Below are 26,253 nucleotides of genomic sequence, written 5' to 3'. Positions count from 1 at the left end.
CTGGATTTTCTTCCATCTCTGCCCCTCCTGAGACAGCAAGACCCTCCCTCTCCTCTTCCTCCTCTTCCTCAGCCTGCTCAATGTGAAGAAAACAAGGGCAAAAACCTTTATGATGACCACCTCCACTCTGGTTTACCTTTAGTGTGATAATACAGTATATAACATACAAAATAGGTGTTATTTGATTGTTTATGTTTTTGGCAAGGCTTCCAGTCTACAAGAGTAGTTAAGATTGGGGGAGTCAAAAGTTACATGTGGATTTTCAGTTGTGCAGGGGTCCATGCTCTTTGGACCCCACATTGTTCCAGGGTCAACTATATATGTCAATGAGGCCCAAAACAAATTTGCATCTTTGGGTCCCATCTTTCCCCTGCACTCCAGACTAATTTTTCCAGTTGCCTATTCGAGTTTGCTACATGATGTCTGAAAGAAATTTATATTATATATATATATAGTATGTAGAGTGGAACTCTTAATTATCTGCTCATTAATGCTCCATCTCAGAAAATTCGTATTAATTATTTATTCAGTACCATTAGCAAAAACAATGGATTAATTTTTTACTCCTCCCTTTCCTTTATCCTTCATAGCAAATCCAGGTGACTTCACTTTCATAACATGTTCCAAATATTGTCTATTCAATCTCCCCAGGCACCATGTCAGTACAAAGTTACCATAGCCTTTCATGTATATCTCTTCCAGAGCCTCATTTAGTGGTTTCTCTGCTTCCATTTTTTAGTTCTCAAAAACCTATTTTCTTTTTTTTCGGCAGAGTTTCCCTGTGTTGCCCAGGCTATAATACACTGGTGCGATCTTGGCTCACTTCAGCCTCCTTCATTCAAGAGATTCTCATGCCTCAGCCTCCCGAGTAGCTAGGATTACAGGCATGCACCACCACACCTGGCTAATTTTTGCATTTTTAGTAGAGATGGGGTTTCATGTTGGCCAGGCTGGTCTCAAACTTCTGACCTCAGGTGATCTGCCTGCCTCGGCCTCCCAAAGTGCGGGTATTACAGTCTTGAGCCACAGCACCAGACCCCAAAACCTATTTTCATGAAAGGATATAGGAATAAAGTAATACAAAAAGTTAAATCTGATTTATAGTTATTCATTGAATGACTGTCTCTTCAGTTCTAACATAATATAACAACTCATTTATTGAAATATATATATTAACTACCATATCTTATGTGGTAGCAGTTCCCAACATTTTTGGAATCAGAGATTGGTTTCATGGAAGATAATTTTTCCATGGACCTGGGTAGGGGTGGTTTCAGGATGATTCAAGCACATTTAATTTATTGTGCACTTTATTTCTAGTATTAATACATTGTCATAGATAATGAAATAATTCTACAACTCACCATAATGTAGAATCGTGGGAGCCCTGAGCTTGTTTTCTTACAACTAGACTGTCTCATCTGGGGGTGATGGAAGACAGTGACAGATCATCAGGCATTAGATTTTCATATGGAGCACGCAACCTAGATTCTTTTCATGCACAGTTCACAATAGGATTTGCACTCCTATGAGAATCTGATGCCACTGCTGATCTGACAGGAGGTGGAACTCAGGTAGTAATGCAAGTGGTGGGAAGCAACTGTAAATACAGATGAAGTTTCCCTGGCTTACCAGCCGCCCACCTCCTGTTGTTCCACCCAGTTTCTAACAGGCCATGGACCATAATGTGTCCATGGTCCAGGGGTTAGGAACCCCTGTTATATAGTAACAGGCAGTGAAAATACTAGAAAAGAACACATAATTTTTTGTTCTCTGCCCTCATTGAGTTCACATTTGAGTAGGGAAGACAAATACTGAATCAGCAATACAATGCAGTATGTAGGAGAAAGGGGAAAAAGAAAGATGCCACATGAAATAAAAAATGTTTCAGTGGGGAAGGATTATACTGCCATTCAGATTCAGTGTGACAAAATATTTATAGCATATGTCACTTAGGGATTTCCTAGGAAATGAGGAATAAAAACATTTTAGTCATAGATCACAGCATAGTTAAAAATCTTGTGGTGAGAAAGCCGTTGGTATTTGAGGGTTGGAAGAAGTCACTAGGTCTGAAGTGGGGCAAAGTTTTATTTATTTATTTATTTATTTATTTATTTTTTGGAGACAGGATCTGTCTCTGACGCACAGGCTGGGGTGCAGTGATACAATCTCAGCTAACTGCAACCTCTGCCTCCCAGGTTCAAGCAATTCTTGTGCCTCAGCCTCCCAAGTAGCTGTGATTACAGGCGTGTGCCTCCACACCCAGTTAATTTTTTGGTTTTTTAATAAAGACGGGGTTTCACTATGGTGGCCAGGCTGGTCTTGAACTCCTGGTCTCAAGTGATCCACCTGCTGCAGCCTCCCTAAGTGCTGGGATTACAGGCGTGAGCCACTGCACCCAACCTGAAGTGGGGCAAAATTTTTTTTAAACCATTTGGTTTTGTTACAGAGTTTCTTGAGTTCAGACTTTTTAAATTGTATATTAGGGTTTGAAACATGAAAGAAAGTTATAAATAGAAAATTTGTATTGCTAGAAAGCTGTGTAAATGAAATCCTTACAAAGAAAGAGCACCAGTTCTCCACAACACCAAAAGGATCCACTTTGCTTACTTAGAATCTTATTTCTTCACTACTGGGCCATGAGTAAAAATAAGAGCATATTACTCTTGGTCAGAGTTATCTTAAATAATAAAGATTTTATCAGAAAAAAAAAAAAGGTGCTCCATTTCTTTTTTTTCTTTCTTTCTTTGAACGTCCTCTCTTCTTTATAATACTTTAAGATATAACTGGTCAATAGACAAAAGGAAATACACACAATTCACATCTTTAGAAGGTTTTAACAAAGATGTTAGTGTTAGATGAATTCTAAAATATATTCTAATCCCCAATAATGCCTTTCATAGTTACACGATCTTTAGTTCACAAAAGAAATACCTCGCTTTTATAAGAGCTCAGTAGCACTTGAATTTTTTGTTTTGTTTTGTTTTTTTGAATCTTGGAGGAAGGAGTAGGTGAAGAAGCATATCTCCACGTTTGTGTTGGACTAAATTAAGCAAATATTGTTTCAGTAGTTTACACAATGCCAGATCAATTAGGCAGAGTCCAGTTCATAGCAAAACATTTATGTTCCTTCCTTCTTCCTGGAACAATGCAAATCATTGCCCTGGCAACAAGCAAGCGACCATTTGCTTTTCTAACAGTTGATCCTGTCTCTGGCTGGAAGTTTGAATAATCTAACCACAGAAATAGGCTGTATAAACTTAGATGGAATCATAGAGATTGCACAATGTATAATCATAGAGATTGTACAATGGCCACATTCTACAAAAGCAGAAATGAGGCCAGGTCAAAGACTTTTACTTTGCTTCTTTGCTCAAATTCAATTTCTCATCTCTCACCTTATATGTCCTAACATGTACTGAACGTTTACTATGTGCCAAGCACTGTTCTAAGCACTTTGTCTTCAGTAACTCATTTAATCCTTATGAAAACCTTATAAAGTTGGCATTATTATTTTTCTCATTTTATAGATGAACAAATTCGATTCCCAAGAGATGTCAACATGCTCAATGTCAATCAGTTTGTCAGTAAAAAAGCCTAGATTTGAACCTTATCAGACTTCAGAGTCTACAGTTTAAATACAATATATTCCATCTCTCTAATACTTTATATCTAGCAGTGTTACCCAATCAAAGTGTTCAAATGGTAAAACTGTACAGAAATTTTTTTACTATTATATGAATATAGTAGTCATGTTTTACATCTCTTATTCTTTACTATTAACAATATAATTTAAACTATATTATATTTATTTAATCTAGTATAATAGAATTGTATTTATCCGTTTAGACAGTGGTGAATTGCTTTTGCATGTCTGTTCTCATCATTGACCTTTTTATGAAATGTAGCAAGCAGTTCAACACTAAATTCACTTAATATAGTATACCTCAAAAATAAACAACAAATGCTTATTTGCAAATCAAATACTACCAAACCTTTTTCCTTTTCTGATCAGTAAATCAGAATATCAGCCATATGCAGCAGAGTAAATATCAATAAATCTTAATTTACAAACAAATAATGCATTTTTTTCCTGAGACACGAACAAAACCCCAACCTCTTCCTTTTCTTTACTTTTTGGGATAAGGATTCCCAGACTCTTATACACAGAACACACCCAGTAAATGTGATGAGTTAATCAATAAGTAGAAAGGAAAAATCTATGCCCATAACTAGAATCTGAATTTCCTCTTTCATAATTATAATCTGGAGAATTTTCTCCCTAAATAAAAGCGGAATATATGTGTAAGAAACTGTCATTCTTTGAAGGTAATATTATTGTGTAGCTGGAAAATTCAGAAGGATACTTTGAAATGTTTGTACACAGATAATGATATATGAAATGAATATTCAGACTTTGAATGGACAAGGGGAACTAAAGCAAAAGTACAACTTACTCTTCTGGCTATGTATGAATCACAAGGATCCTTTTTCTCTGACTCAGGAGGTTCAGGTCTTTTGTCAGAATTCATGAAACCCACAGGCTAACTTATTAGCTTGCAAGTAGGATAAACATCTTAGATTCTTCATCGTTCTTGACAGTTTGGGGGGATGAAGATGGATGGGTTGCCAACAGATGCATGGGTTTCTGAAAGAGAAAGGACCGGAGTTCCCATGGATTGGGTTAGGGAATGTGAGAAGACTTCCAGGCATCTGATGGGAAGTGTTCTCACCCAAGTAGTAAGCAGAAGGGGAGGAATAAAGCTCCTTTACTCTTCTAACCTGGAGGCTGAGAGGCAAGTTACCTGAATGAAGCATTAATTGTTGCATAATTCTCCTCCAGGCAGTTGAGGATACAGAAGTAGGCAGTATCCAGCTTTACAGGCCCTCATAGGTCAAGCCTCAGTTCTGTTTTCTTCTCCTGCAGCCTTCATTGACTTCTACAATACAGGCCACACTTCCTCACCTTCATCCTGCAAGGGTTCAACATTTGATGTTTCTTTACGCATAACTAGCCCTCTAACCCAAACAAGCTTACAAGACAACCATGGATATCTTTTACAAAGAAAAAAAGAGAGCAAAGAAAAAGATTGACTTCACAAAAGTAATTCACGAAACTCCTGACTAAAATAAATAATAAAATATATAACCTTCCCACTGTCCCTTTCTAATTTTCCCTTCCTATCTTCCCTTCCAATTATTCCTTTCCTTGTTGCTTCCTGGGATGGAAGTATCAGGATCTATGTGTGGAGGGTGAGCCATATATGAAGCCCAATAGTGGAAGGACTGAGAAAACCTGCTTTTGGAGACTAAAGAATTAAAGATATTCCTGTGTCAAGACGGTGGGTCTGTAAAACTACAGGGCAAGTCTTCCTAGAGGAACATCACTGCCTCATTTCCTGTTTTATGACTGTAGTTAGTGACTTTAAGCCATATCAGAAGCCATATGCAGCAGAGTTAGTTGTCACTTATGCATTCCTCATTTGCTCCCTTGTCCCTGTCTAACTTTGCATGAGAAAATTCACATGAAAGTACCCAGTAGAGTCTAGCATGTAATAAATGTTCACTAATTCTTATTTTTGCTTCTAAGTCTTTTGTTTGTCAAATATGTTCTCCAAGTATAAATCCATCACTGAGCTTAATAAGGTATATTAAACAATTCACCGAACATTCCCCCCAAAAGGAAAAAGCGTGCTCTTACATGCTGAAGAGATGCTGATTGAATTGACAGATGTAAAACAGCATTTTTGTTCTAGATTTTCTAAAAAATTTAATCAGCTAATTTGAATAAATATTATTAGTTTAGGAGTTTTCTTTAACCCAGTTCCTAGCCAAAAAGTTGTTTCTGTCACTCCATACCTAAAACATTTAAATAGATTCCAGCTGCCATTTGGACACAGAGCAAAATGACCTTATAATTTGGCACCTCAATTTTCTTGTTATCCCAAGTCTCACTGCATCCTACCCTGTCTTTTGGTATTCTAGCCACTTTGGCCACTCTAAATCCTTGTACTTGACAGACTCTGTCTTACTTACAAGTTGTGGCATACTTTTTACCTTCATCAGGGACTGTCTTAGTCTGTTTTGTGCTGCTACAACAGAAGGCCTACGACTGAGTAAATTTGTAATGAACAGAACTTTACTGACTTGCATTTCTGGAAGTTGGGAAGTAAAAGATACAAGGGCTGGCATCAGACAAGGGTCTTCTTGCTGTGTCATGTCATGGCAGAAGAACAAAGAGTGGATGAGAGAGAGCAAGAGATCAAACATGCAGCATCAAGCCCTTTTATAATTGACGTTGATCAATTGATGAGGTTGAAGCTCATGATCTAAACACTTCCCATTAGACTCCATGTCCCAAAACTGTAGCATCAGGGGCTTAAGTTTCCAACACATGCTTCTTGGGGAACACATTCAAACCATAGCAGGTACCAACTATTTTTTCTAACAACAGATATATCTTTCCATTATAAATGTATACCTATTTTTCACATGAGATATCATACTTTTTTTTTCTTCTTCCTTTTTAATAGATTTAGAGGGTACAAGTACAGTGTTTTTACATGGATATATTTCATAGTGGTAAAGTCTGGGATTTTAGTGTAACCATCACCCAAATAGTGTACACTGTCCCCATTAAGTGATTTCTCATCCTTCATTCCCTTCTAAACCTCCACCCTTTCCAAGTCTCCAACGTCTATTATTCTACTCTCTGTTTATCTGTACATATTATTTAGTTCTCACTTATGAGTGAGAACATATGGTGTTTGATTTTCTGTTTCTGAGTTATCCCACTTAAGACAATGACCTCCAGTTACATCTAGAAGGCAGCCTCTTCTTCTGCAGGTCCAGGGTAGACACCACTCTTACAGGTTCCTCTTGCACCTGATACTGCTCCTCTCAGGGCACTTGTCACATTGTACAAGACCAGTTTTTAAAATGTCTCTCCCATTTGGTTGTAAAACCTCTGAGAGTGGGAGTCATGTATGTTTGTTATTTAATTGTTGAATTCCCAGTACCTTTTTCTATGCTTGGAACATAGTAAATATTCAGTAATTATTTTGCAAACTTTATCCTGTATTTTATTTCACTGCCCAGTTCACTGCCTTTTCTATTAACACTTTGGTTACAGACATTGACAAGACTCCAAAGAAAAGGCGGAAATGATGAACTCTTGTGTGTCATGCACAGTTAGCAACCTGGTAATCTACCTGGAGCTATCCTTAAAAACTCTGATTGTAGAGTAGTAATTGTGCCAAATTATTGAATTATGTCGTATCTTGTTCCATGAGTGTCATAATAACAATTCAACTTAATAGGCTTGATATTTACCATTGGAGGCACGTCAGAGTCAGAAGGAAATTTGGACTACCTTAGGGCAAATAGGATGTGACGAAGGACTTTTGTAAATACTATTCTGGCTAGAGTAATATAACTTATTTCCATTAAATGTGTCATTACTGTATCACTATGATACTAGAAAGTGATAGAATGACTGATGTGTAAAATTCTGTGAAATATGTAATGAGAGTCATATATAAATAATATTATCACCACAGTAATCCTGGTGAGCTAGGTGTCCAGGCCAGAAATATTACTCAAGGTAGTTTGAAGATTGCCCAGAATCACAGTGCGCTAGGTCAGACCTACTTAGCTAATGTTGGTTTACTTTATTTTATTGTTTCGTTATAGCAAGAAAAGGAAAAAAGATACAAAGAAAATAAAGATTCAACTTCCCAGTCCCTCTCCTTTTCTTCAAAGGAGTGCTACTTTAATTCGTTTTATCATTCTAGGAATTAATGATTGAAGAAGGAAGAGTTCCACCAGTTCAGAGGAACCCAGAATGCCAGGTTAGCTAAGTTTTCTCTCCTTTTATTATAAGGAGGAAAGAAAAAATATCGTATTTTCAAGCCTAACTAACATCCACTATCTAAATTCAAATTTTTCTGTGGCTCTAAAGTTTCATAATCCAACTTCTGTGTTTTCTTTACTGCTGATTTATCTAGCTTATTTGAGTTAAAGTCCTGGTTATGAAATACAACATCAGATTAAGATCTCTGATTTTTAGATAAAAATAAATGTTGTCCAGGCATGGTGGCTCACATATGTAATCCCAGCACTTTGGGAAGCCAACGCAAAAGGATTGCTTGAGCCCAGGAGTTTGAGACCAGCTTGGGCAATATGGCAGAACCCTGTCTCTACAAAAAAAAAAATACAAAGCTTAGCCAGGTATGATGGTGCATTCTTGTGGATCAAGCTGCTCAAGAGGCTGAAGTGGGAAGATTTTCAAGTGGCACCCCTTTTGTGGAATCACGTTTGATCCTACCCTCCTCAAGGTGGATTTCCTAAATTGTCTGTTTCTCCATTGTCTTACATGAGCTGGAATGGGTTTTTTTGTGTGTTTATCTCACTAAGCATATCACTATATGCTTGAGGAAAAGAAATCATATATCATTTTCTTAGTTTCCATTCAGTCACAACACCTAAAATACATACTGGTAAATATTTCTTGAGTCAATGAATAAGTCTCTACATTGAATGCATAATATTATCACAGCTGTTTTGCTAAGGCCATGTTTCTGCAAGTAAGGTAGCAAAATTTTCAGAGGGAGAGTGGTTTTAGTAGTGAATTTCATAATTATAAATGCTATGTTTTTAAATCATTATTTGGCATTCTTCCACCACCTCATCTATACACCACCTCCAGCTTTTACTATGTTCTCTAGTAAAGAAAAGAGTTGTAGGATTAAAGATGTCTGATGAGATCAGGCAAGTTCAGGGTGTGAGAATCTCATCAAGTATGTTGCACATCTAGTGAAAGTCAACCTCAAAGTCTTCAAGAGTAGGCATAGAATACACCTTACAATGGTGCCCTTGGGTATTTATGAATTCTCTATACTGGCCTTTATATTTTTCTGAGCATCATGATAAGTAGGGTCACTAGCTAAAGTAAAGAAAGTGCAAGGGAGTGTTATGTAGCTGAGATTAGATGAGACAAATGAGATGAGATGAATGAGTTAAGACGAATCTGAGAAAAAGATCATTTTTCCACATTTGTCACCTACTAGAGTTTTTTTTTTTTTTTTTTTTGCACCAACCAGCTTCTTTTTAAATATTCAGATATCTCTTGAGATTTTTAATCCTCATTGTAATAGTCCATTCTCACATGGCTATAAAGACATACCTGAGACTGGGTAATTTATAAAGAAAAGAGAATTAATTGACTCATGGTTCTACAGGCTGAGGAGGCCTAAGAGAAACTTACAGTCATGGTGGAAGGGGAAAGGGAAGCAGGCATGTCTTACATGCCCGAAGGAGGAAGAGAGCAAAGAGGAAGGTGCTATACACTTTTAAACAACCAGGTCTCATGAGAACTCACTCACTATCATGAGAACAGCAAAGGAGAAATCCATCCCCCAGCAAGGGGCACGGACATAAATTCAAACAGTATTACTCATATAGGTTATTTTTATTTGTTTTCCTGATTTAAAAAAAAAATGCTAACACAATTCTCTCTTGTGTCATAGATTTAAACTGAAGACCAAAACTTTTAAGTAATTTGCTCAAGATCACTGAGCTAGGCACTGGTGCATTATGGGTATGAAACAAAGTCTTCATTTTTCAAGTCCAGAGTTCTCGTATTTATATTATCAGTGGTTCTTAAGCATTTGTTAACAGTGAAACCATTTCCCCCTGAATCCAATCTTATGTAACCTCAATATATATAACTGATAACGGTTGCATTTCATTAACGCAAAAAAAGAATTAAAGATGTTTGAACTACCATAACGATGGTAGCATTTAGTAAGACTCTGTTTGACATTTGTCTGTTTATTTACATGTCTGACAGTCTGTTTGCTTGGGTAGTGTGATATCATTCAGGATTAGAAGACTCTTAGGCAAATGAAACGATAAAAACTGATCCTAAATGACCTTGGATAAAATTGCATCTTTGACACTGTTGAAATTTGCAGAGCTGAAAAAATATGACTCTCCAAACCCAGTCACATCATACATGCCTGGCTCTTCACTATCCACTTGCCTCTCCCCCATTACTTTTTTGATCACTCATCCACAGGTGGGTGTTGTAACTAGAAATTTCTTGGCAACTATGACAATTAATCTTTGATGCTAGAGATAAACATCTGACTTCAAGAGGAGCAATTTCACTTGTCAAGCAGCTTATTTCTTTATGAGGAAAAAGTGATTTCCTTTCAATGGATTGCAATATCAAGAATGGAACAGTTTTATTTGTATTCCAGCATGATTAACTGCCTACACATTACTGGACTTGGGCAATACTTTTATTTGTAGTGTTGGTGAAAACACTTCATAAAGGTGAACCAGAAGTTCAAGATGTTCTCAAGAACTGAAATAGATTCTATATTTTTGATGCTTAAAATGTACTATGACTAATTGTGCAGCTGGGAAAATCAACGAAATGGTTTTCTGTTGTGTAAAAATTTGTAAAGCATATAATATCAAAGCAACTTTTCAAGGCATTGTCTTACATTCAACTCAGTGGCACTAAGGAAATTAACTAACATTGCCCCATGCCTGTAGTTATCATTCAGCTCAAGTAGCAGAGTAGTCAGATCTTCACCAGTCTTTCCTATAATTGGCTACCTTCTTTCCCATTACAAATGGTTTCCCTGTGTAATTTTATAATGTCCTTAATATTAAATATTATCTATATATCACAATAATTCCCAAATCTATAGCTAAATCTCTCTTTTCCAGAGTGTGAAATTTATTTCAACCCTCAACTTGATATCACCTCTTTGTTGTACAGCAGTACCTCATACTTAATATATATCAAACTTTAATCATCACTTCATTTACATATTTGTTTTGTCTTTCCTGTCTTGTCTAACTTTAACACCATTCACCATTGGTGGCAACCCACCCTCTCCCTCTTCTTCAACCCCATACTATCAACCCCATACCAAACAACCTGAAGTTCTGAGAATTGGAATGAAAATATGTCTTTTGAAGAGATATTGCCATTGTAAAAGACTTACCTCTGTAAGCTAGGATAATCTTTGAGCAAATTTTTGTTTTTAAGTCAGGATCTCACTCTATTTCCCAGATTGGAGTGTAGTGGCATGATCACGGCTCACTGCAGCCTTGACCTCCTGGGTTCAAGGGATTCTCTTGCCTCAGTCTGCTGAGTAGCTGGGAGTACAGGCACTGTACCACCATGCTTAGCTAACTCTTTTGTGTAAATTTAGTAGAGACAAGTTTTTGTTATGTTGCCCAAGCTGGTCTTGAACTCCTGGACTTAAACAATCCTCCCACTGAAATCTCCTGAGAGAAAGGAGACACTCAGTTGGTGTCATGCTATCTTCATTGAGTCTTGTTTGGAAAGCTGAGTCTCCTATAAGAATAATGGCTTTTCCTTTTTTAAAATGTGTAAGTTATCATTTTGGCTAAATGAATGACTTATGGTAATATAAGATTTTATTTTGTAATATACAGTATTTTAAACCTTTGGTACTTAAGAAACCTTTCAAAATCAAGCTCTAAGTTAAAGTCAACTTAAAAAATCTATGTAAAAAAAAGTTATTCTTGCTGTACTTTATACAAATAATCGGACCATCTATAATAAAATTAAAGTTTATTTTGCAAACAAATCAGTCGTATCATGATTTGTTTTTAAAATAAATAAGGACTGGAGACAGAAAAATTATATTCCAAAAACTATAGTTTTTGCTAGTTGTTTTTGAGTTTTATTTTTGTTTTTCTTCAATTTAGACTAAATCATAAATTTTTTATGGATTTTAAGTCCCCAAACTAATGCTTTCAAATCTTTACTTTTAAAACTGGAAATTGTACTCTTTATCCTAAAACTCGTTATTTACCTTACAGTACACTGTCTGTTTAAATGCTGCACTAAAGCAATAAATAAAAGTACTATCACCTTTGTCATAAAAGCCTTGGAATCCTAACGCTGGTTCATGTGCTTTGTAAAAAATGTTCTGCAATCAAAATAATGGTAAAGAATTTATTTTCTTCTTCTTTTTTTTTTTTTTGTGGCCAAGAAATATGTGTGTGTGTGTGTGTGTGTGTTTCACCTTTTCTTTCATTTTTTTCTCATTATATTGCAGGTAGAAAAGGACATGGAACATTGTAAGAAGACCTCACTAAGATAGTCACATTAAATGTTAAACACAGACCAACATTTTTAATGCTGAATTGTGTATTATGAAATTATAAAAGAGTAACTTAACAGTTTCAATTATCTGTAAAATAAGCTTACGTTGAATATCTGTTTGTATTAATGTTTTGGCAAAATCAGTAATGCTACTTCTCTCAGAAGCCTGGAAAATTTACTTTTTGGGAATTGGTATGGTCCCAGCTCTTTGGAGAGGGATTTTTCTTCCAACTGCTAATTCCTAGGTAGTAATGCTTTTGATACTGTGGTCAACCCTGTGAGTGTGATGCTGAAATAAACTAATGAACTCCTGTCACACAACTATTTTCTTTGTTCTTCTCTTTCTTCCTGTACAACTTGTGCTGCTGATTCTAAAAACAGAGCAAGGTCCAGTGAACTTAAGCAGGAAGTTGCATATAAAGTGACACCTTTCGGAGAAGTAACAGGAGAGATGATCTAAATGTGATTGGTGGATTCCATGGTACTTGCTCCAAAAAGTAATTGATCTTCCATTGTGTATGGACTATAAAAGCAACAATATACAGAGAGAGGCAGAGCAGAAGGAAGTAAGGAAAGTGGAGAGTTGAGGTAGCTAATTTCTAATGAGAGTGAGAAAGAGACAGTGAGAAAATTTCTCTTGAAATCTTTATTACTCAGGCATCTGGATAAAATGGTGGCTACTTTTCTCCTGAGCACCTTTTTGCTTCATTTTACTGCTGCTGTGGCTTCAGAACCGTAAGGAAATATTGCACTATTTACAGCAAAGTACTAACAAAATGACCTCATTAAATATGTTTCATGTTAAAATTTAATTACACTTTTACCATTTCACCTTCTGAGACTGAGTGCCGGTTTGTTTGTTCTATAAATTTTAAGCAAATATAAAGACAATTGACATATTTTTCTTAAGATACTTCTCTGTGCCTAAGTTTACTGTAATACCATCTGTGAAAAAGGTACATATTTCAGGAATATTTCAGCAAGGTAAAGATGCTTTCTGTGGATGTTCTCCATTTCTCCTGCACGTGTTTACAGTGTTAGTTACTTTCTTTGCATAGGCAATATATCCTATGGGTCTCCTCTGTGATTCAGAGTGATTCTGCAGGAAAAGCTTGTCTCCACCTCTTAAGACTTAATGAATCTGTATCCTTGAGTGTCGTCTTAGAATATGATGGATCCAATACCACTATTTTTGACCAGTTTGTGGAAGAAGATAACTTCTATGCTTGTGCAGATTTCAAGGTCAGGCATTGAATTTCACAGTTTGGGACTTCAGATGGAAAGATGAAATTATTTTTTAAAAATTATTTTTAGGGAGGTAACAAATCTTGGTTGGGGATGAATTGTAAAAGGTAGGAAAGAAAATTGGATACTACCTGTAAGTCAAGAAATAGAGAAAATTTTCACATGCAACAAAACTTGGGAAATACTGTCATACTTCTATTATAAAAAGATGTAATGAGGTAACAGTAAAAACTTTTTTTAGGTAGTAAAATTGTTCCACAGTTTGAGGAAAGAGAATGTAAGTAAAGAAGAGAAGGGTTGGGACTCAGGGCAACAAAAACCATAAACAAAAGGCAAGAAGATATAAGAAACAAGCTTCTTAGAAAGTGTCCTCATGCTAAATAAAGGAATTATAACATGGAATCACTGTCTCTCATTAGTAAAACGTAGGTTTACAAGTATCTCTTATTCTAAGAAACCAAATTAAGACATTGTTCACCATCTTAACATCCAAAAATAATTTCTTCATTCTCTGCTCTTCCACATAAAAAGGTCTCTCAGAAGTCATCTGAACAGTTGGCTTTTATTACCTTGCTGGCTAAGGGAGCTACTCATCAAATCTCTGAGAGAAGATCTGTAGCAGTCATTTCAGAGGAGAAGGCAACCTTTATACAGACAGATAAACCCATCTATAAATCGGGAGAGAAAGGTAAGTAAATATTTGTGTTTCCTTAGTATCATTGGCTTCAGAAATGCATTCACCAAATTAAGAGCAATTCAAACTTGAATTTTAGTCTTAAATTGATTCTTAACATCACGGAATTGTGAATTTCTGGAATTCTTATTGGTTGCCTGGGTCAGTTATGAAAGAGTACCCTCCAACATCAGTAATTGAATGCTTTGCTTCATAAAATTTTCAATACCATTTTCAGTGTTTACAAATTCTAGCGATAGGCCTATATAATGTAATGGCTACAAGTATAGGATTTGGAGGACAATTGTTTGGTTTGAATCTTTGCTCCATAACTTACCGATTGGGCAAGATAATTAATTCTCTATTTAAGGCTCAGTTATTTCACCTGCAAAATGGAAATAAAAGTGTTTCACTTGTAGAAATATTGTTAGAGTAAAATAAGATAGTCAATGTAAAATAGTGCCTAACATTCAGTAAAGACCTCTAACTAATATTATTATCACTGTTATTCATACTAGTAGAAGTAATAATGAATCTGATAACCTAGGTAAAGCCCGTCTATTTTCTTTATTGTTGTTGTAAGTAGAAGGTAGCAGAAAGAACACCAAATCAAGATTCAGAGGGTTTAGTTTTAGTCTTGGATCTGTTAATAAATAATTGGCTTTTGCAAAGTAAATTCTGTTACTTAGCACTTAGTTTTCTCATTCGTAAAATTAAAGAGTTGGAAGAAAGCATCTCTGCATTTAATTCTGGTTATTATTATATATCATTTATTGAAAATAAATAGAACTAAACTCAGAATTCTTATAGTGAGATTTTTGCTAAATTATATTTTCTCTTTTGGACTCACTAAAATGCTATGATGAAAATTATGTATACAAAGTTAGCTAAGATAGTTTTTCTAGAATTCTGCTAAAATTAACGTTTGCTAGCATCAGTACATTTTTTCAGGAAAATTATGTTTATCTCCTGCCGTATGTATTTCAGATTTATCCCTCTATGACTAATTCTGTCACCAATGCTGAAGATCTCACTGGGCTGTAAGGGCAAAAGTTCCCAGCGGTAGTAGCTGCTAGTGTCAGCCTTGGTCACAGCAGAGCATCCTGAACAGAAGAATTATCAATGTGCAATAAGAGATCTTTCTCAATGGAACCCCAATCTGAAAGGGTCAAGTCAGAGCAAGGGAAGAAGGGAGCATAGTATTCCATGATTGCAAGGCAATTAATTTCTCTGTTTACAAGCAATCATACCTAGAGGGAAAATAAAAACAACACCAACAAAGAATCATCCACCTCCTCTCCCTCTGTCTCTATCTCTTTTAGTTCAGTTTCGCATTGTGACCCTGGATACCAAGTTCAAGGCTGTTGAAGATTTGGTGAGTTCAATAATTTCTAGTGGTACAATAAAATGTACACAAATTAGACAAATCCATTGCTACATAAAGCTTCTTCAGGAAGCTTTCTATATGTGTGGAAATGAGGTTCCAACATAGAGTATTTTATGGGTATAGCTTCAATGCTAACCTCATGTTTAAATGGAAAACTTTCATTTGTAGTGAGTTGATGTATATTTTTTAGGCCTTTTCATTATGTAAAGTAAACATAGCTTGTATGGAACCTGCTTTCTACTTTCCAGAAGATGTTTTGGATTTATTTTGCATTTGTGATTTTCTTGGCATCTTTAGCCATAGAAACGTTGTCCTCTGGGGAAGTAAGGGCTAGGTTTCAATACTTAAATTAAGACATATTTAGAACTTTGTAATGCAATATTTGGCAAAAAATCATGTGCTATTACAGTATTAATCTGTATTGTTTTTTCCTCTTTCAGTATCCTTTAATCATAGTTCAGGTAAGATACCTGCTTTTTACATTCATTCTTTTAAAATATTTAGATAAAGGTGATTTGTTTTGGTTTTTATAATTCATAAATAGAAATTAAGATGACTAAAATAAGGGGAAGTGAAAGTCTTTATGTGCATACACAATGTAAGGCATCAGATGAAGGTCTAAATCAAGTACTGCTGCTTTTGTTGTAAGCCGTGTGGCAAATGCATTATCTTGGTTTTTATGGAGAATAAAGCATTGAGATTTTTCTAAGCGGTATCCTTGCCTGAAATTGCTCAATTTTGGCTGCTGGCCGTTTTCAATCTTAATTTACCCACTTCTTGTTTTAAGGAAATAGAAAACACAAACATCTAAAAATTTTGAAATATGCTAGAAGGTGATATTATTATAAAACTGACTCTGTTTTCAGAAAATAATTAAGAGAGGCTCCTCCTAACTGTTCTAATCTCTAGAATAGCGGGGTCTTCAAACTTATTTGAAGTCATATGCTTATCAGTAAAAAATTGTATCAACCAACTCCAACATATGTATTTTAATCTGTTACATACAACGTGCAACAGTATTGCTAGCTATGTCTGAAGATGGGTACACTGAGATCCAGGCTTAGCACTAGTAATTATGTATGTAAATATGTGCATCAAATAGTCTTTGTATAATTTAGATGGCTTTGACTTTGTTACAGAGGTGTATCCTATGCTAAGCTCATTCTTATAGTAGAATAATTATTATGTCAGTCATTTTCATGTTGTCTGGATTATCAGTAATCTATAAATAGTATTTTCATCACATCCTGATTCAGCTAACATTGCATTCCATTGAAAGTAACAGAAAACTTAACTAAAGTTGACTTAAACGAGTAAAGATTCTTTGTTTTCACAAACCACTAAGTCTGAGTGTAGACACTTAGCAACAACACAGTGCTGCCAAGGATCCAGGTTTTTTCTGCTTAACCTCTCTGCTACCCTCAATGTATTGTTTTATTTTCACTGCCAACTAGGCCTGATTCTTTTAGAGAATTTCTAACCAGTAACTTCCCCTTACACTTAATCAACCAACACTTTGTCACTTGTACAACTCTTACTGAAAGGAAGTCTGAGATATTAATTCAGCCTTAAGACTTTTTTTGTATTTTTTTTTGAGTCAAGGTCTTGCTCTGTTGTGTAGAATGGAGTGCAATGATGTGAACACGGCTTACTGCGGTCTCAATCTCCTGAGCTCAAGCAATCCTCCTGCCTCAACCTGTTGTGTAGCTGGGGCCAGAGCTACACAGGAAAAAAAAAAATAGCCACCATGCTTTACTATTTTTTAATTTTTAATTTTTTTGTAGAGACATGTTCTCACTTTGTTGCCTGGGCTGGTCATGTACTCATGGGCTCAAGCAATCCTCCAACTTCAGTCTCCCAAACTGCTGGGAACATAGATATGAATCGCTGTGCCTGGCCTCTAGCTTTCTAGACTTTACAGTAGAGGAAAGAAAAAAAAATTGTAGTGAGTGGTGAAGTATGTTTTTGTCTTTTTATGAAGATCTTTTTAGTCAGGATTTCTTTAATCACAGCTGAATGATATCAATACATTTATTTTCTTTTTCCCCCTAGAAAATATACATTGTTTCTAGAATTTATTAATAAGTTAATAAATTTATTTATATTGGCATCATCAATCCTCTCTTGTCATACAACTTCCACTTAGCAGTTCTTGCACACAAAGTGTGCAATTCATGACCAACTTATGTAGAGACTAAATAAAAACCCGTGGCAATTTTTATAAGCATTTGTTAGCATGTGTTTCTTTGTGACCCTTTTGGTGAGAGTCCATCGCTTTGGACAGCACCACTCCGAAGCAAGCAAAACAAGTTTCTAATTCTTTAACTATGGAACTCTGGTTTAGAAGGATCAAAAGCAAAAGCATTACATACAATATTTTTTAGTCATTTTGGGTTTAAGTGAGATATACGTTAAGATTGGAATTGAATGCATTGAGGAAGTTATGTTGCTTCTACAATTTGAGATAATTAGTGCAATAAAATGGTTGCATTTTCTTTACTTCCAACAACTATAGAAACGATCCAAAATATATCAGCAAAGGGTGATACTCTCATGCAAACTCTGATTGTTTATTTTTTTTTCATTATTTTCTAGGATCCTCAAAACAATCGGATTGTTCAATGGCAAAATGTGACTTCTTTCCGAAATATTACCCAACTCTCATTCCAATTGATTTCGGAACCAATGTTTGGAGATTACTGGATTGTTGTGAAAAAAAACTCAGGGAAGACAGTGACACACCAATTTGCTGTTAAAAGATATGGTAACCAGTTGCTATTTGTAGTTGTCCTATGTAGATGAAGGGTTCAAAGGATGGAACAAAACAACATTTATGTTACACTTAGGCAGGAGTAGGTGAAGCTTGATCTGATTTTCTTTATCTCCCTGATCTCCCTTCCTTGACCTGGTTGGCTTCGTCATCAGCACTTTGCTGCTCCTCATTCCTTCCCCAGTATCCTTATTCTGATTCCTGCCTTCTTTTTCCCCCTAGAAAAATACACATTTTTTCCTAGAATCCCCACAGTCTTCTAGGAGAGATCTAAGAGATTGCAATAGAAACAAAATGTGAGGCTGGGTTTGGTGGCTCACACCTGTAATCCCAGCACTTTGAGAGACTGAGGCAGGTGGATCATGAGGTCAGGAGTTCAGGACTAGCCTGGCCAACATGGTGAAAGCCAGTCTCTACTAAAAATATAAAAATTAGCCTAGCATGGTCATGCATGCCTGTAATCCCAGCTACTCAGGAGGCTGAGGCAGGAGAATGAGAATGGCTTGAACCCTGTAGGCAGAGGTTGCAGTGAGCCGAGATTGTACCACTACACTCCAGCCTGGGCAACAGAGTGAGACTCCGTCTCAAACAAGCAAAAAGAAACAAAATGTGAAATTCTGAGGATAGGGAAAAGAAAAGAAAGAGGAAGAATTAATCATTAGTGAGACACCACCATGTAGAATAGTGCCACGCAATTTGGGGCAAATGATACATAGCTCGTACAGATGGAAGGTACCAGGAATCACAGTAAGCTATAAGACTACAATTTCCTGTGATTGTGCAGACTAAAGTATATCTCTCTTTGTTTCCAGTGTTGCCCAAGTTTGAAGTTACGGTCAGTGCACCACAAACAGTAACTATTTCAGATGATGAATTCCAAGTGGATGTTTGTGCTAAGTAAGTATTTATTCAGGAGATTTACCTTCACAAGAAAACAAAGCTCAGAGAGAATGAGATGTGAGATTAACCATGAAACTTTAATTATTTATATGCTTACATTAATGTTATTAGAGAAGCAATGAATCCTCATTATAGAATATTTGAAAAAATATGGAGAAAAATACAAGACATTACCTATTATTAATTTGACCAACTGCCATTACCATTGTAATGTCACTAACATTGTAAGTTTCCTCTAATTTTAATGAATATTTTCCATGACTACAATCATACTTTTCTATTTATTATAATTAAGAAAACATGTCTTCATATTATGCCAATCTTTTCATTAATTCCAATTTTCTGTTGCACAAACATAATTATATGTGACTGTACCAAATTTAATTATTTTATTATATAACATGTTGGCTGTTTCATTTTGTTTTCCTGGTAATTAATAATTTTGCAGTATATGTCTTTGTGTATAACATATAATAGGTAGCTTTTGAATTAAAAATTCTTTACTTAAGAAAGATTTCCAGAAAAGGAATTACCAAGACAAAATCTGTACCATTCTTTTAGTCTTCTGATTGCTATACTCCTCACTAAACATGTTGTGCCAATGTAGAATTCTAGCAGCTGGTATGAAATTGTCTCATTGAATCTTCACTATCATGGCATATTTTCATTAAAATAAGAATATGAGCTATTGAAATGGCAAAGTGAAAATAAGGCATCATATCAATTTAATCTGAATTATTTGAATTCTCTTAATGTAAAAAAATACATGATTTCAGAAATTTGTATTTTGTTTTTGGAAAATTATTTTTAATTTTTTCCCCTTTTTTAATGTCTTTTCTCAAATTTCTAATAATAATTTATAAACAATCGGCCAGGTACGGTGGCTCACGCCTGTAATTCCAGCACTTTGGGAGGCCAAGGTAGGGGGATCACCCGAAGTCAGGAGTTCGAAACCAGCCTGGCCAACATAGTGAAATCCCGTCTCTACTAAAAATACAAAAAATTAGATGGGCGTGGTGGCAGGCACCTGTAATCTCAGCTACTCGGGAGGCTGAGGCAGGAGAATTGCTTGCACCCAGGAAGTGGAGGTTGCAGTGAGCCGAGATCATGCCGCCTCACTCCAGCCTGGGCAACTGAGTGAAACTCCGTCTCAGAAAAAACAAAGAAACAAAACAGCTAACATTTTTGAATGTCAACTAGTTTGTTAAGCTCTGCGTATATTATTACCACAGTGCTATGATATAGGAGCTATTGTCATCTCTATTTTATGAAGAAAGATAATAAGACACAGAGAATTAAAATAACTTATCAACAGTAATGGAGCTTGTTGATGGCAGAACTAGGATTTAGACCTAGGTTGCTCAGTTTCAAAGCTACTCTCCTAATCAATAACTGTCATATACTTTATAAAAACAGTTAACAATATTAATGTTTGTCATATTTGTTAAACACTTTAACTTATGACATGAAAATTACTTGCCTTTGAGTATTTTCAGCAGTCTAGCAAAGATACATTGGTTAAAGGGCTGTCTAATGAACATGCAAGGGTGGTTCTTAAGATGCCTTTGATGCCCCAGAGAATCCTGAATCTTGGAAACCAGTGTTCAGCAGCATTTCAAATCTTGTTTTGACTTTAGGAAACGATTATAAATTTTTTTCTGAGTTTTAATGAAGAGTAGTTGAAAATACCAGAATTTAATATACGTAATAGATGAGAGACTGTAGATCATTGATGTTGAAAATGATAAGGTGTTAAATATAAGCTGGAAGAAATCCGGAGTCCTAAACTGGTTTCACTAGAAAGGCCATACACAAAACCAGAGCTTTCAATGGCATTAACATCTCATTTATTTATCTGCACAATAGTATACTAAAAAAAACTACAACACATTGGGAGAGAAAAAATGTTTCCCAAGCATGGCCTTTGGAAAAGACTTGCAAACCTGATTTCTTGAAATTTCTTTAATACTGTATTCTGGATAGAGTTACATTAAGGAGTAAATCAGTATCAGCAATAATAATATCCTGCCAAGAGGCCAGGCAGCTAGACTGGAGCTGTGCTTGCTACAAAGTTATTTCTGGGCAGATTGTGAGAGCACTGCTTCTAGAAAGTTCACACCAAATTGGTTCATCTCAAATTGTATGATACTGTGTCTGTGTTTCTTTAGTCCTTTCTGGGATTTAGCTTAGAATGGCTAGAGAATACAAGAAAAAATTGGATTATTTTAGCAAACAATCTCAGAGATGACTTAGGCTTTTAAGAGGGAAGAAAATTTACCTATAGGCAAAGAGATTTTAACACACTGCATTAGCATTCATGAAAAGCTTTTCAAATCACAAACAAAGGGAGAATGTTTATTGTGTCTTGTTTTAAACATTTAAGCTACCTGTCTTATGAGCATATGTTAGCTTACAGATAACACTACAGTAAGAGTTTTATTTTATAAATAAAAGACATTAAGTAGAAATAAGAAGAAATGTTCAGACATAAGAAGAAATATGTGTGGCCAGATCTAAGTCTGGCCTTTATATAATCATGAAACCTGACACATGATTTTATTGATGTGAATTGACCCAGAATCTCAGAAGTGTTAGGAATGTTTAAATAGAAAGAGAAAAAGGTGAGTGGAAAGAAAAGGCCATGGAGTGAGGCAGATCTGAGTTCGAATTTTAGTTTCATCAATTACAATGTGGAGAAGTAAGTTACTTGACCTCATTTTACAAATCAGGGTCACTGGGAAAAATAAATGATATATATCAGTGTCCAACAATTAGAAAAAAGTATTCTAATCTGTGAAAATAATATTCACTTTTATTATATGCTAGTTTTACATTTGTTATCTATTAACAAAACGAAAACTCCAATTAACTAGATTTGCCTTTGGTTGAACCTTTACAAATCTTGTGTTGTAGTTTTGTGTTTTAGGAGAAAATGAGATACTCAAACCCACCCCATAAGGTATTATATTTTTGGTCAAAGCATAACCAGTTCATGCCAAGTCCCACAGCCTTTATATTTATTGAGTGATAAATAAAAACTCATGCTTAAAATACTGATGTGGAAATATTTCAAGATTCTGAATCATCCAAGTTTGACATATATATATTTTTCTGATAGAAGGGAAAGTGCTATAATGTTATGATGTTTCTATCAGATTAAAATATTTTTTTAAAAACTTAGTTTAAGCATTAAATCATATTCAATGAGATTTTAGATTATTTTAGATTCTGCCTTACCCTGAATTTGATTTTTTAAAAAGCAGCCAAATCCTCTTAAAAGATCAAATGCCCAGTTTAACCTGAATTCTGTGGGGAACCTAAAACCTCACCAGTAGGCGAGGATTCCTAATTCAATTTGGTTAGCCTGGGTTACTCATAGTTTAGAGACTTCCTACATAATTTCTGAAGAAGATCACAAAATATTGCTATGATATTGGTTATCTGTAATCATAACTACACCTTCCCCTATTAGGTACACCTTTGGCCAACCTGTGCAAGGGAAAACCCAAATCCGGGTGTGCAGAGAGTATTTTTCTTCAAGCAATTGTGAGAAAAACGACAATGAAATATGTGAGCAATTTATTGCACAGGTAAAGACCACAATCTTTACTCCAAAATAAAAGTTCTCACTCATTTTTCATTCTTATTCTTTCTTTGATTTCATTTATAAGAGGGGCTTAACAGTACTGTTTTCATTTTATTGATCATGGAATTTGCAGCTAAATAAAGTGAAGAAAGAGAAGAAAATACAGGGCTTAAAGTAGTCTTTTATTCCATAGGCCACATAAATTGTTATTCACCTCTAGATTCATGGGATTTTTAGAATCCGAAAGGTATCATGGGCTTTGTTGTTTTATATACTGCCTAGGTAGCCTCCCTGATTTTCCTATGGAGAATTGTTAATCATTTTTTAAATGAGTCTGTGATATTACTCTCCATGCCACCTGGATTTTTTTTAATGGAAACAGCTTATTTGCAATCAGCTGCAATCCAGAGTACCCCCAGTATATTACTTTAGACTCGCAGTTCATATCCGAAGTCACCATTCACTCTCTCCATCTGCAGCATCCTAACCTTAAGTGAACAACTCTTCCTATCTCTTCCAAACTGTCTTTTGACTCCCCGAAGTGAAGCCTGTGTATGCCACATCGTTCATATTTTAAGTCCAGTTGTCCTAAAGTTACTCATCAAATTTAGTGAACATCCTCTAGGTAAATATCAATAATTGACAAAGACAAGCAGAACCCTACCTTTATATAGGAAATGCAGGCAAAGAAAAGTAGGGTGGAATTTTTCCACGTCAGCAGTACATTCTTCCATTGGGTGGTTCTGATAGAGTTCAGTCAACCGTTTTACACAATGATGGCTGTTCCCTCACCTAATGGTTTATTTTTTTCCCCCATGTGAAAAAAATATCAATAAACAATCTGGTAGAGGCTAGGAGCAGTGGCTCACACCTCTAATCTGAGCATTTTGGAAGGCTGAGGCGGGAGGATCATTTGACTCCAGGAGATCAAAACCAGCCTGGGCAACTTAGTGAGCCCCTTCTCTACAAAAATGAGCCAGGCATAGTGGTGCACCTCTGTGGTCCCAGCTACAGGGAGACTGAGGCAAGAGAATTACTGGAGCCCAGGAGGTCAAGGCTGCAATAAATTGTGTTTGCACCACTATACTCCAGCCTGGGCAATAGAGCAAGACCTGCCTCAAAAAAAAAAAAAAAAAAAAAAAAAATCTGTCTGGTGGAACTATCTTTATATATGAGAGATTTTATTTATTTGAAATAAATTTCTTAGAATGAGTTTCCTGAGTCAAAGGAAATACAGATAATGTTCACAGACAGATCATTTTAATTTTAATAAATATTAGCATATTGCTCTCCTAAAAGATTTTAGGCATTCCAATTCCTGTCTGAAATATATGAGAATACTATAATTTTCCAAATTACTTTCAGCAATATATTTAGAAGTTTTAAAAGTTTTTGTCATTTTGATAGACACAAATTTAGCTTGTTTTAACCTGTGTTATCTAATTTCTATTAAGTTTGAGCAACTTTTCATATTTTTGTTATCAATTTGGATTTGAGAACTCTTAATTACCTGGGTTTTTCTGTTCATGTGAAATGGAAACTTTCATTGTAAGTACTGCCTTCCATCCTCCAAGCATTTTTTTTTTCAAGCCTGTTATTTAAACAGCCAACTCATTTACTTTGTCCTGTTTTTGACATACCCACCTTCCTTACGTTCCTGGGTTTCCAGTCTTAGAAAAAAAATCTCACCGGCCCTGTGTTGTACATGTGGCTATCTAAGTATGCTCTTAAGATTGTTAACACTTTTTTAATAGACATAAAGTTCATTTCCAATGATATTCAAAAATGGGAATTTTTCTTCCAGATGTGGGCTGTGTTGTGTTAGCACCTATCTCCCAATTTTGTTCTGTCTCACTCTTTGTTTTAAATCATGCCCACAAAAGTTTCACCTATTTTATTGGTTCTTATTTTTACTATTTTCTTTCTTACATTATTTTGTGTTCCTAAATAATTTATTTTCTCTTTCATCTTATTCATTTTTTTTAATATTTGTAGTTGATTTTGTTGGGGTTTAAAAAATATACTAGCTGTTTCTTTTAGTAATAAGCACATTCAATGTTTTACATTTCTTCTTAACTACAGTTGAACACCATTGATTTTGATGCAAAGCATTTTTTCATTACTGTAATATCTGGGTTCTTATTGGTTTACTTTATATTTTTTCTTTGATTCAAGGATTCCTGAAAAAAAAAGCTTTTCTCTTAATTTTCAAAATAATTAAGGTTCTTCTGGTCACTTTCTGTTATTTCATTTTAATTTCACTATATTATAATTAGACAAAGTAAAATTGCTTTTGTTGTTGATGTCATAGCTGTTAATTTAAAATTGAGACGCACACACTCTGGAGCCAGAGCAGCTACTTAGCTCCACCATCTTTTAGCTGTGAGGTCTTGGACAGGTTACATGATGTACCTTTTATAGTTTATTCATCTATATAATAAGATAACAGTACCTAGCTCATGTGATAGTTTTGAGTACCAAATAAACTGATATATCCTTATAACATTTTAAATCTGGAATTAGTAAACACTGTATTGTAAAATATAATTAAATTTATATTTCTCTAATTATTGACATTACTGATGATAGATTAACTATAGATTTTTTTTGCTATTTTAAATAAGCAATTTCCTTTAAAAGTGTTTGTTTTGTTGTTACACACTTGCTGAGTGCTTCTGTTCCATCTGTTTTAGTGCCTTTCTCCATGATTATAATTTCTTCCTCTTAAAACGCTGTGAACCAAAAGTATCTGAGACAGATCTCAATCAATTTAGAAAGCTTATTTTGCCAAGGTTAAGGATGTGCCCATAACAGCCTCAAGAGGTCCTACCAACATGCGCCCAAGGTGGTTGGGGTACAGCTTGCTTTTATGCATTTCAGGGAGACATGAGACATCAACAAATACGTGTAAGATGTACCTTGTTTCAGTCCGGAAAGGCAGGACAATCCAAAGCAAGGGGGCTTCCAGGTCATAGGTAGATAAGAGGCAAACAGTTGTATGAAGAACAAGTCTTTGAGGCCAGGCTCAGTGGTTCACGGTTGTAAACCCAGCACTTTGGGAGGCGGAGGCGAGCGGATCACGTGAGGTCAGGAGATCAGACCAGCCTGACCAACATGGAGAAAGCCCATCTCTACTAAAAACACAAAAATTGAGCCGGCGTGGTGGCTCACGCCTGTAACCCCAGTACTTTGGGAGGCCGTAGACAGGAGGATCAGGGGGTCAGGAGATCGAGACTGAAACCCCGTCTATACTAAAAAATACAAAAAACTAGGCAGGCGAGGTGGTGGGCGCCTGTAGTCCCAGCTACTCCGGGCTGAGGCAGGAGAATGGCGCGAACCCGGGGGGCGGAGCTTGCAGTGAGCGGAGATCGCACCACTGCTCTCCAGCCTGGGCGACAGAGCGAGACTCTGTCTCAAAAATAATAATAATAATAAAATAAATAAATAAATTAGCCAGGCATGATGGCAGGTGCCTGTAATCCCAGGTACTTGGGAGACTGATGCAGGAGAATCGCTTGAACCTGGGAGGCGGAGGTTG

General features: G+C 35.7%; 1 long non-coding RNA gene across 2 annotated transcripts; it reads right to left on the bottom strand.

Moving 5' to 3' along the window:
• Positions 1-19: 19 nt before the first annotated feature.
• On the bottom strand, positions 20-25,827 carry LOC117090819. Of its 2 annotated transcripts, none has more exons than XR_004440136.1 (3): positions 25,634-25,827; positions 14,410-14,457; positions 20-73 (listed from the first exon to the last, which is right to left on the bottom strand). It is a non-coding gene; the product is annotated as an uncharacterized LOC117090819 (long non-coding RNA). The 2 variants fall into 2 exon arrangements; XR_004440137.1 differs by lacking the exon at positions 20-73 and adding an exon at positions 13,776-14,067.
• Positions 25,828-26,253: the final 426 nt, after the last annotated feature.

The sequence above is a fragment of the Trachypithecus francoisi genome, unplaced genomic scaffold (genome assembly GCF_009764315.1).
Source record: "Trachypithecus francoisi isolate TF-2019V2 unplaced genomic scaffold, Tfra_2.0 Lachesis_group11, whole genome shotgun sequence".
NCBI lineage: Eukaryota > Metazoa > Chordata > Mammalia > Primates > Cercopithecidae > Trachypithecus > Trachypithecus francoisi.
The sequence above is the reverse complement of the archived record's forward strand: the minus strand, read 5'-3'. Positions and strand labels throughout refer to the sequence as shown.